The 9,573-nt window shown below is 41.1% G+C and overlaps 1 long non-coding RNA gene across 1 annotated transcript; it reads right to left on the bottom strand.

The window, feature by feature from the left end:
* Positions 1-2,655: 2,655 nt before the first annotated feature.
* Positions 2,656-6,476, bottom strand: LOC134634786 (uncharacterized). The gene is made up of 3 exons (XR_010094878.1): positions 6,369-6,476; positions 3,749-4,345; positions 2,656-3,423 (listed from the first exon to the last, which is right to left on the bottom strand). It is a non-coding gene; the product is annotated as an uncharacterized LOC134634786 (long non-coding RNA).
* Positions 6,477-9,573: the final 3,097 nt, after the last annotated feature.

Below are 9,573 nucleotides of genomic sequence, written 5' to 3'. Positions count from 1 at the left end.
TAATCGGTATTAAAATTACAAGCATATCAACAAAGGTAAAGCTGATAGTTTCCACTTGCTGTCACACAGTCATGGAGAAATACTATAAATACATAATCAGTCATAGATCCTGAACAATGACATTAAAAGAAAAATGGCCTGTATTTCTATAGCGCTTTACACAACCAGTCATCCACCCATTCACACACTGGATGTGTGTCACATTCACATGACATTAAAAGAAAGTCTGTGGATCTAAAAACTAAACAGTATAAAGACATGCTCCAAGCTGCTGTTTCTCTCCTACTCCTCTAGGTTTTCCACTGTCTGCCATCCAGCGACGTTGGAGGGCTACCTCGCAAATGCTGGCCTGGACGAAGAGGTCCCGGCTCGGGCTCGGAGGAGCTGAAGAAGATCCTTGCCTTCCTCGTCAGTTTCCTCTTCAGTTCCTGTCCCAACAAAACCTGCTTCCACCTATTAGCTCCAAAGAGGCTATGGTGCCCGGGGAGGTCTGGACCTGAGGTCTGTGCTCATCACGTGGAAGGTGGATAGAAAACACTCTGACACCATTCTGGAGGTCTGACGGGACTCTGAACAAAACACAGATGAAATAAAACTTGTGGCTGGAGCTCCACACTTCTCCTGGGGAAACAACAGAAGCAGCCAGTGTCCAGTTCTTTTTTTTTTTTTTATAGCTGTTTGAATTCTCTGTATGTTTGACCCTGTAGACTGTTTAATGGACTGCTTGTCTTCCTGTTTGTAACCACTGCCTGTTTAGGACTTAAGATTTGGATTTTTGACTTTAATACAGCCTCTGCGTGTCGTCCCTCTGTGACCTCATCCTCTGTGAATGTGTCACAGATGTTTTCATTATAATAACACAGCTTTCCCACAGTGGCTTGCAGCAGCATTTATTCACAGCACATTTGAGAAAGGTTCAGATTAACTCAATGATTTTCTATTCAGAATTATTCTGACAGTGGGCCACTGTGAATTATGATCTTTCATGAGGTCAATTTTAAAGTTCAGTATTTCAAAGCAGGAGCTATGAACAGTCATCATGTTGGCATTATTATTATTATTAATAATAATAATGCTGTTACTCATGTATATCTTTAATTAGTATACATGAGACACCCGAGCACGAAGAGCCTTCAAAATTTAGCAAATTGAATCATCTTCGTTTAGATGTAAGAAGAATCATATAGAAATGAAAAAGTATAAATATAAATCCAGAGCAAAGATATCCTCTAAATCAGCGTAGCAAATGTGCAGCTGCTGGGATCCACTTAAGCATTCGGCTCGTTGCTGTTGCAGAGTTTTCTCTCGCTGTTCTGGCTCACAGCGCTGCAAGCACAAAAATAAACATCCCCAAAGACAGAAAACTCATAACAACTCTGCCTGGTTGGAATTTCAGCACACAGAGAAAACAGCAGCACAACTGACGTGATTAATTATTATAACTGAGATCAAATATGAAGAAACAGATCAGACACAGTTTAGTGATGGAGCTGTGAGATCAGTCACCCAGACAGCAGCAGAGTCCAGATCCACCCTCAGCTAGTTTTTAATCATTCCAATAATAACAAACATAATAATAAAGATTTACATAATATCTTCTGTTATTGTACTGAGTCTATCTCTACCATCCATTGCAGATAATCGCGCTTGACATCCAACCAGGAATAGTTGTAAAAACATTACAACAACACAAGAGTGTAATAAATGCTGACCAGTACTATACTTTTCTGTGTTATTATATATTTGAGAAGTGGAACTAAGCAGGGAAGGTGACAGCCGAATTCACCGAGAGCAGGAGAACTGTGAAAAAACTCCAAAGACCAGAAACACAGCATGAAAAGCACAAACAGTGGCTGCAGAGGACACGATTCATTGTTTTTAACACTTGGTTTCACTTCAGCTCTGTGTTTGTTATAACTTTACTCTTCTGTGCGGCTGACAGACCAACAAGAGCACAAGAGAGGCCCACAGACCAGCTGGACCACATACGCTGTATGCTGCCATAAATTATGGCTGTACAACTCATGCTACAAAGGATATTATGCAAAAACATGTTTCAGGCATTGCAGTTGATGAAATTGAGTCAATACAATTAGAGAAGTCAGAAAGACCGATTCATCTTTCTTATTAATGTAACTGCTGCATTTCATAACTGCTCTAATCTCGCCCTTTTTCTTCTGCTGAGGCTGCACAACATGAACCTTTTAGATGTGGAAGAACAGGAAATTCTCATCATAGAAGATCCAGGGTTTGAATCCAGTCTAGGGCCTTTCTGTCTGGAGTCTTCCCATGTCTGCTTATGTTCTCTCTGGTACTCTGGTGGCTTCTCACAGTCCAAAAACATGCATAGGGTTAGGTTAACTGATGATTTGAAATTGACCATGGGTGTGAATGGTAGTAGGAAGGTTCCTAACTGAGAGAAGTGACCCAGAAGTATCTGTGTAGCAGCCACAATGAATCAAGATCATGAGCTTTATTAACTGATCAAAGTCTGTTCTTTCATCTTCTGTATTATTCAGTTTGCATTGGTAATGCCCATTATTGTAATGCTTTTTTTAAAGATGATCAAAACTTGATTTTACTTTGGGTTTCAATTACTTTGAGTTTCAATTATTTACAGATGAGCAAAACCAGGACAGAGAAAAAAGGACAAAACTGACTCAGTAAAACGACAGAAAATAAGATCCCATGTAAATCTGTATTAACTAGAAGTTCAGCCCAGCAACCAGTTCAGTTCAACACAAGTTTAAATGATTCTATCTGAACTCTGTGGAGCCTGATCTCAAGCTTTTTGAGTCTGACACTGAAACCAGAGGATCTTTCTGTCTCTTCAGATTCACTGTGATCCAGTGATGGGAGTGATTTCAGCCCTGAGTGATCACGCTGATGTTTGCACAGAGCAGACAATGAGGTGAATGTTTTGGCACATTGGTAACAGTGAAACAGTTTATTAGTAACGTGGGATCGTTTGTGTTCAGAGTATGAAATGAGATTCCTGAAGCTCTTGTCACACTGGTCACAGCTGTAGTTCCCTTCCAAGTGTGTACGTTCATGCCTGTTTTGACTACTTGAACATGAGAAACTTTTGTCACAGTGTCTGCACTTGTATGGTTTCTCTCCTGTGTGGACTCGTTTGTGTCTTTTAAGCTGACCTGCACTGATGAAGGATGACCCACACTGATCACAGAGGTGCTTTTTAACCCCACTGTGAATCAGTTCATGTCGTTTTAATTTATATGATGTGGTGAAGCTTCTCCCACATTCTTTGCAGTATTTCAGTTTGTCTCCAGTGTGTCTACGTTGATGTATTTTTAGGGCGGCTTGCCAACTGAAACTTTTTCCACAAAGGTCACAACGAAAGTCTTTCCCACCACCACAGTGATGACAGGGTTGAGAACTGGATCCATCTGTGTCGCTCTGCTTCTAAACAAAGACACAAAGACAGTGTAAGTCAGTCCTTCAACACTTTCATCCTGAACGTCGCCTGAAATAAAGAGCATCTCTGCAGACGTCCAATTACATTTGACTGTTTCAGTTAACACACTCAGTTTACTGGGCTGCACTAACTACAATACTACCACCATAATACTACAGTAATACTAAAATCATAACTGACATGAAAATCTGAATAATCACTCAGAGCTGCTTTTCCATGCAGTAGAATTGCTAACATGCTAACACAGTTTAATGAGCAGAGTTGTTCCAAACAGTCAGGCTAAGATGAGAAGATAAAAATATAAATACATACCTCACAGTAACTGCACTTGTAGAGTCTCTTTCTGGTGTGGATCTGTTGGTGTTTTCTCAGGTAATGTGGAGATTTAAAAGTCTTCTCACACAGGTCACATTTATAAGCTCTCTCATCAGTGTGGGTAAACATGTGTTGTTGTAACTGTGTGTCAGTTATAAACTGTTTGCCACACTGTTCACAGCAGTACACATCATGTCTGGTGTGAATGAGTAGGTGTATATTTCGGTTTCCTCTCCGGCTGAAAGTTTTTCCACAGATGTCACAGGTGTATGCCTTAATTCCAGAGTGGGTAACTAGATGACTCTATAAGTTGCTAAATTGAGTAAAAGCTCTGCCACACTGATCACAGCTGTACGCTTTAACTCCACTGTGGATGAGTTGGTGTGTTTTTAGGGAACGCTTCCAGGAAAAAGACTTTCCACACAAGTCACAGCTGAACGGTCTCTCTCCAGTGTGGATGACCTGATGATGTTTTAGATTAGCCTTTCCAGTAAAATCCTTCCCACACTCGTCACAGGTGTATGTTTTCTCTCTCTTTCTTCTGTGAGGTTTGTCGGCCTCCTGAGAGCGCTGACCTCTCGCTCCATGTTGGTCCTGCAGTGACAGAGATACAAACAGAGGCAGTGAGTGAAATGCAGTCGTGGAACAAACTGAACCTTCAAACTCCCTCCATTAGCACTAGTTTTAAACTTGAAGGTGCAGTGTGGCACCAAACACCTTAAAGGTCTCTTATCCCCACCTGCTGGTAGTTCTAACACATTACATCCAACCTGGTGCTAAAAATAATTCATGACTGTTCAAACACTAAAATCATGCCCATCACTCCTGATTATACACAGATATATAAAAATGTATACATATATAATATATAAATATTTACCAGATCGATACTTTTTTATATATTCCTATTGCTGTTCCCTATTATATATTTCGATAATTTTCTAATTTAATCAATGATAATAAATCAAACGTAGCAGTTACCAGCCTGGTTCAGTGAAGGAAAATGTCAGAGTCTGATTGTAGCCTCAGGATTTCTTTTAAACTTTTACTCCCTACACATATCTGTATTTTCTACTCTTTACATTTTCAAAACAGGCTTGTTACTTTTGGTTTAAGCCATTTGAGGACAGTTATTTCATCGCTGCAGACATCAAACATCAAACTGATTTGAACCTAAACATTAACACACGAAAGGCAATCCTGATCGTGCACTAATCACCAGGGTGTGAAACATAAAAACAGATTAAAGAGGCAAAACGGTGTGCAAAACATAATCAGGAGTTAAAGTGGACCAATGTTTTTTTTTTGGCACAACACCTGAACGACTGCAGGTGCTCATAAGTTGCAGTCACGGTACTTCAGCATCCAGCTAGCAATACAGAAGATGAGCAATAATAAATGGATTCATATTTTTTAAATGGCAGGTAATTTCAAATGCAGCACTTCTATCAGCTCAAAAAACATCAGCAAACACACAAACTGACAATAAAAAAGTGTGTTGCTGGCTAAAGGTCCAGCTGCTGTACATCACAGGGACAGAAAAGAAAGAGAGCTAACTTCACTCAGAGATGGAGAAAGATAAGACACACAGGACAGGAGAGGAAGAGGAGAGGTTAGATTTAAAGGGAAGGACTGCTCAGTGGGATTTAATAAACTGAAAATGTAAAGCTAACATGTAAGTCCTCATATGTTGAAATCAGATATTGGGTCTGTACATGTGACATTATGTTTTTTCAGATTGTGAAACTTGCTGCAAAACAATCTGAGGCAGACCAACTGTGTTATTTAAAACCTGCATGAAGATCCTCTGCAGGTTAGTGCAGGATAAACAGGTTAGTTTGCTGAACTGTGATGGATTTAAAGTAAAGAACAATGTGTGACTGATGCACAGTGACTGTGGTGCTTATGTCAGAGTCAGATTACATCAAGTATAGCAGAGATTCATTTAAACTGAAGCTCATGATGCTGACATTCATCCACTGAGTTCCACCTTCATACCAACACTATAGTGTCTAATATAAAGACGGTGTACTGTCAGTGTAGAGGATGGAAATCAGCCAGGACAGCTCATGAAACATCTGCTGACATCTGGTTGAATTCAGTTGTGTACATCCACAGAGAGCAGCAGGTCAGCTGATCACAGCCTGTACTTTAAGAAAATCTACTAGAGCTCTCAATAGAAATTATTGTGAGCTGTGATTCTTTTCCCCACGCTGAGCCACTACAGCTGATTTTAGGGTTCCCACCTGCTCAATCCCACTTTAACCTCTTCCCTGCTCATGTTCCTGTTTAGAGGCAAAGTCACCCTCTACAGTGTAGGCAACAGAAGATACACACGTTTTATTTTCCTTCATTTTCTACTTAATTGATTCAAACTGAGTTCCTTTATTAGAAATAAATAGTTTATATTTCATCTACTGATTTATTATTAAATTAATATAGCACAAGCTTCAGTTAGCTTTGAATAAAAACTGGTGGTAAAAATGTTCTTCAAGGAGCTACTTTTACTTTCTTACTCTGAGTACATTTCAGAGCCCGTACTTTTCCACTTAAGTAAACAAGTTAAATCAGTAATTCAGCTTTTGATGGAGTACTTCTTTACACTAGTATCTGTCACCTTCCGTGTTGAGCTCATTGTTTTCTCTGTAGTGACTCAGCTGAGTCCAAGCAGGTGAAAATGTTCCTCTGCTGCTCCGTCAGACTCTTCTCCTCCTGCTGATCAGCTGGGACACAAAACAGATCTTTGTTAGGCTCCACACTGCACTGAAGAGTCAAAGTGTCTCATATGTTCATCTGACAACAAAATGGACATATTTTAGCTTCCCTTTCACCTTCATGTTTCCCTCTCACCAGATATCTAAACCGAATTCATGACCAGCAGCTTTTACAGCTGTGGCTCCAGCAAACATCAGCTGATACTAGAAAGTAATATTAAATAAATTCTAACAACAGCTTATCAAGCGTAAGCGTGCTGCTGTTGTTTAGTGTGACAGTCGCTGTTTTCCTTTCTCTGGCGCAAAGTGGGCGATAAACAAACACGAGAGACGGGACTTGGACAGAAAAGCCGATCAGCTGATCATTGAACAGTTTCATGATTGAAGTAGCAACAGGAGAGGGAGGGGGAGAGGATGAGAGAAGAGGCAGCTGTGCAGCAAAGACACAGAATAACTCCAGCTTTGTGTCTTTTTTTTTCATTCTAGCTGAAGTACGGGACAAATTGTGTTCTTTTGCACCTCGATAAGGATGTATTGTACCGTATTTACCGCACTATAAGGCGCACGTAAAATCCTTAAATCTTCACAAAAATCGACAGTGCGCCTTATAATCTGGTGCGCCTTATGTATGAATTTTGGTTTGTGCTTACTGACCTCGAACCGGTTTTATGTGGCACACTATGCTTAAAAATCTGTCAAAAAATATTTTTAGTGCCACTTTTAGGAGCATTACGGTTACCGTTGCCAGGAGCTTCGCGGAGTAATACGTACTGTGCTTCAATACAACATTACCCTGTTGTGTGTGTATAACGACTCCAAAATGGCACCCGCGAAGAGACACGCTTACGAAGCGGATTTTAAACTTCGAGCAATTAGTTATGCAGAAGAGAATGGAAATAGAGCAGCTGCGAGACAATTCGGCATTAATGAGTCCATGGTGCGCAAGTGGAGGAAGCAAGAAGATGACCTAAAACAAGTAAAGAAGACCAAAAGGAGTTTCCGAGGGAACAAGGCGCGATGGCCACAGTTAGAGGACAAAATTGAACAGTGGGTGATTGAACAGAGAACAGCAGGTAGAAGTGTCTCTACAGTCTCTATTCGACTCAAGGCAACAGCGGTAGCACGTGACATGCAGATCAATGACTTTCGAGGGGGACCTTCTTGGTGCTTCCGTTTTATGAAAAGGCATAATCTCTCAATCCGCACAAGAACTACTGTCTCACAGCAACTGCCAAACGATTACAAAGAAAAGTTGGCCATTTTCCGCACCTACTGCCAGAATAAGATCACTGAAAAGAAGATCCGGCCAGAACATCACTAACATGGACGAGGTCCTCCTCACCTTTGACATCCCCGTGAACCGTACTGTCGAGAAAACAGGGACCAGTACGGTATCTAACGCACCACAGGGAACGAGAAGTCATCCTTCACTGTAGTTCTGGGCTGCCAAGCTAATGGCCAGAAACTACCACCCATGGTCATTTTCAAGAGGAAGACTTTGCCAAAAGAAAAGTTTCCGGCCGGCGTCATCGTCAAGGCTAACTCAAAAGGCTGGATGGACGAAGAGAAAATGAGCGAGTGGCTGAGGGAAGTTTATGTCAAGAGACCGGATGGCTTTTTCCACAAATCTCCGTCTCTTTTGATCTACGACTCCATGCGCGCCCATCTCACCGAGACTGTCAAAACCCAAGTGAAGCAAACTAATTCGGAGCTTGCCGTCATTCCGGGTGGATTAACCAAAGAACTCCAACCACTAGATATTGGTGTAAACAGGTCGTTCAAAGTTAAATTACGAGCTGCGTGGGAGCATTGGATGACAGAAGGCGAACACACATTCACCAAGACAGGGAGGCAACGCCGAGCGAGTTACGCCACTATCTGCCAATGGATCGTGGATGCTTGGGCTAAGGTATCAGTCTCAAGTGTCGTCCGAGCTTTCACGAAGGCTGGAATAATCACTGAACAGCTAAGTAACAGCAACGAGACTGATTCAGATAATGATGAGAGGGATCCGGGCATGCTTGATGCCGAAATTGCCCAGCTGTTTAACTCAGACACTGAAGGTGAAGAGTTTGAGGGATTTGTGGAAGTTGAATGTACTCAAAATGTAAGTGTATTGTGTTCAATATTTGATGTTTTACAGCTTAACAATGTTAATAGCTACTGTGAAAGAGTTGGTTAAAGTTTACTCATCCGATTGTTTTATTTTGCTGAATGCACTTTAAACGGCTTTTAATCCGGCGTGAGAGGGATCTGGGCATGCTTGATGCTGAAACTGCCCAGCTGTTTACCGTAACTCAGACACGGAAGGTGAAGAATTTGATGGAACTGTGGAAGTTGAATGTACTGGAAAAAGTAAGTGTATTTTTCAATATTTAATGTGCTACAGCTTAACAGTGTTAAGAGTTACTGTGAATGAGCTTAATAAAGGTCGAGTTATCTGACTGTTTTGTTTGTCTTAATGCGCCTTATAATATGATGCGCCTTATGTATGAAAACAGAGCCAGTCTTCAACAGTGCGCCTTATAATCTGGTGAGTCTTATAGTGCGGTAAATACGGTAACTGGTCCAGCCCAGAGTTGATCATGACCAACTGGCTAATCCACCACCTTTCATTGTTTACACTGTTACAAAAACAAACAAACAAACAAACAAACAAACAAACAAACAAACAAACAAACACACATAAAAATGAAAAGTCACCATCGGCCCACCGGGCAAATCCCCGGTATGCCCAATGGCCAGTCCAGCTATGCGGTCAGCTGGTGGGTTACAGGATCTCCGAAAACATCAGAGCACTTTTGCAAATTTATGATGTCTTGATAAATGGAGCAGATATTTCAAATTTACACAGCACCATTCTCACCTGAAAATATCTTAAACGTTTACTTTATCATCCAGAAAGAGTAATATTTCAAACTCTGCCACTCTTCATTCCTTCGCCACTGCCTCGTTTGTAGTGATGTGCGAATCATGAACGAATCATTCAACACTCGAGAGTCTGTTTACTGCAGGGGTCTCAAACTCACATGAGCCGCGGGCCACTTCTGGCACCGTCATCTAATTGGAGGGCCACTTTAGTGTCCAAGTAGTACAAAAAAACAAACA

The sequence above is a fragment of the Pelmatolapia mariae genome, linkage group LG9 (genome assembly GCF_036321145.2).
Source record: "Pelmatolapia mariae isolate MD_Pm_ZW linkage group LG9, Pm_UMD_F_2, whole genome shotgun sequence".
NCBI lineage: Eukaryota > Metazoa > Chordata > Actinopteri > Cichliformes > Cichlidae > Pelmatolapia > Pelmatolapia mariae.
The sequence above is the reverse complement of the archived record's forward strand: the minus strand, read 5'-3'. Positions and strand labels throughout refer to the sequence as shown.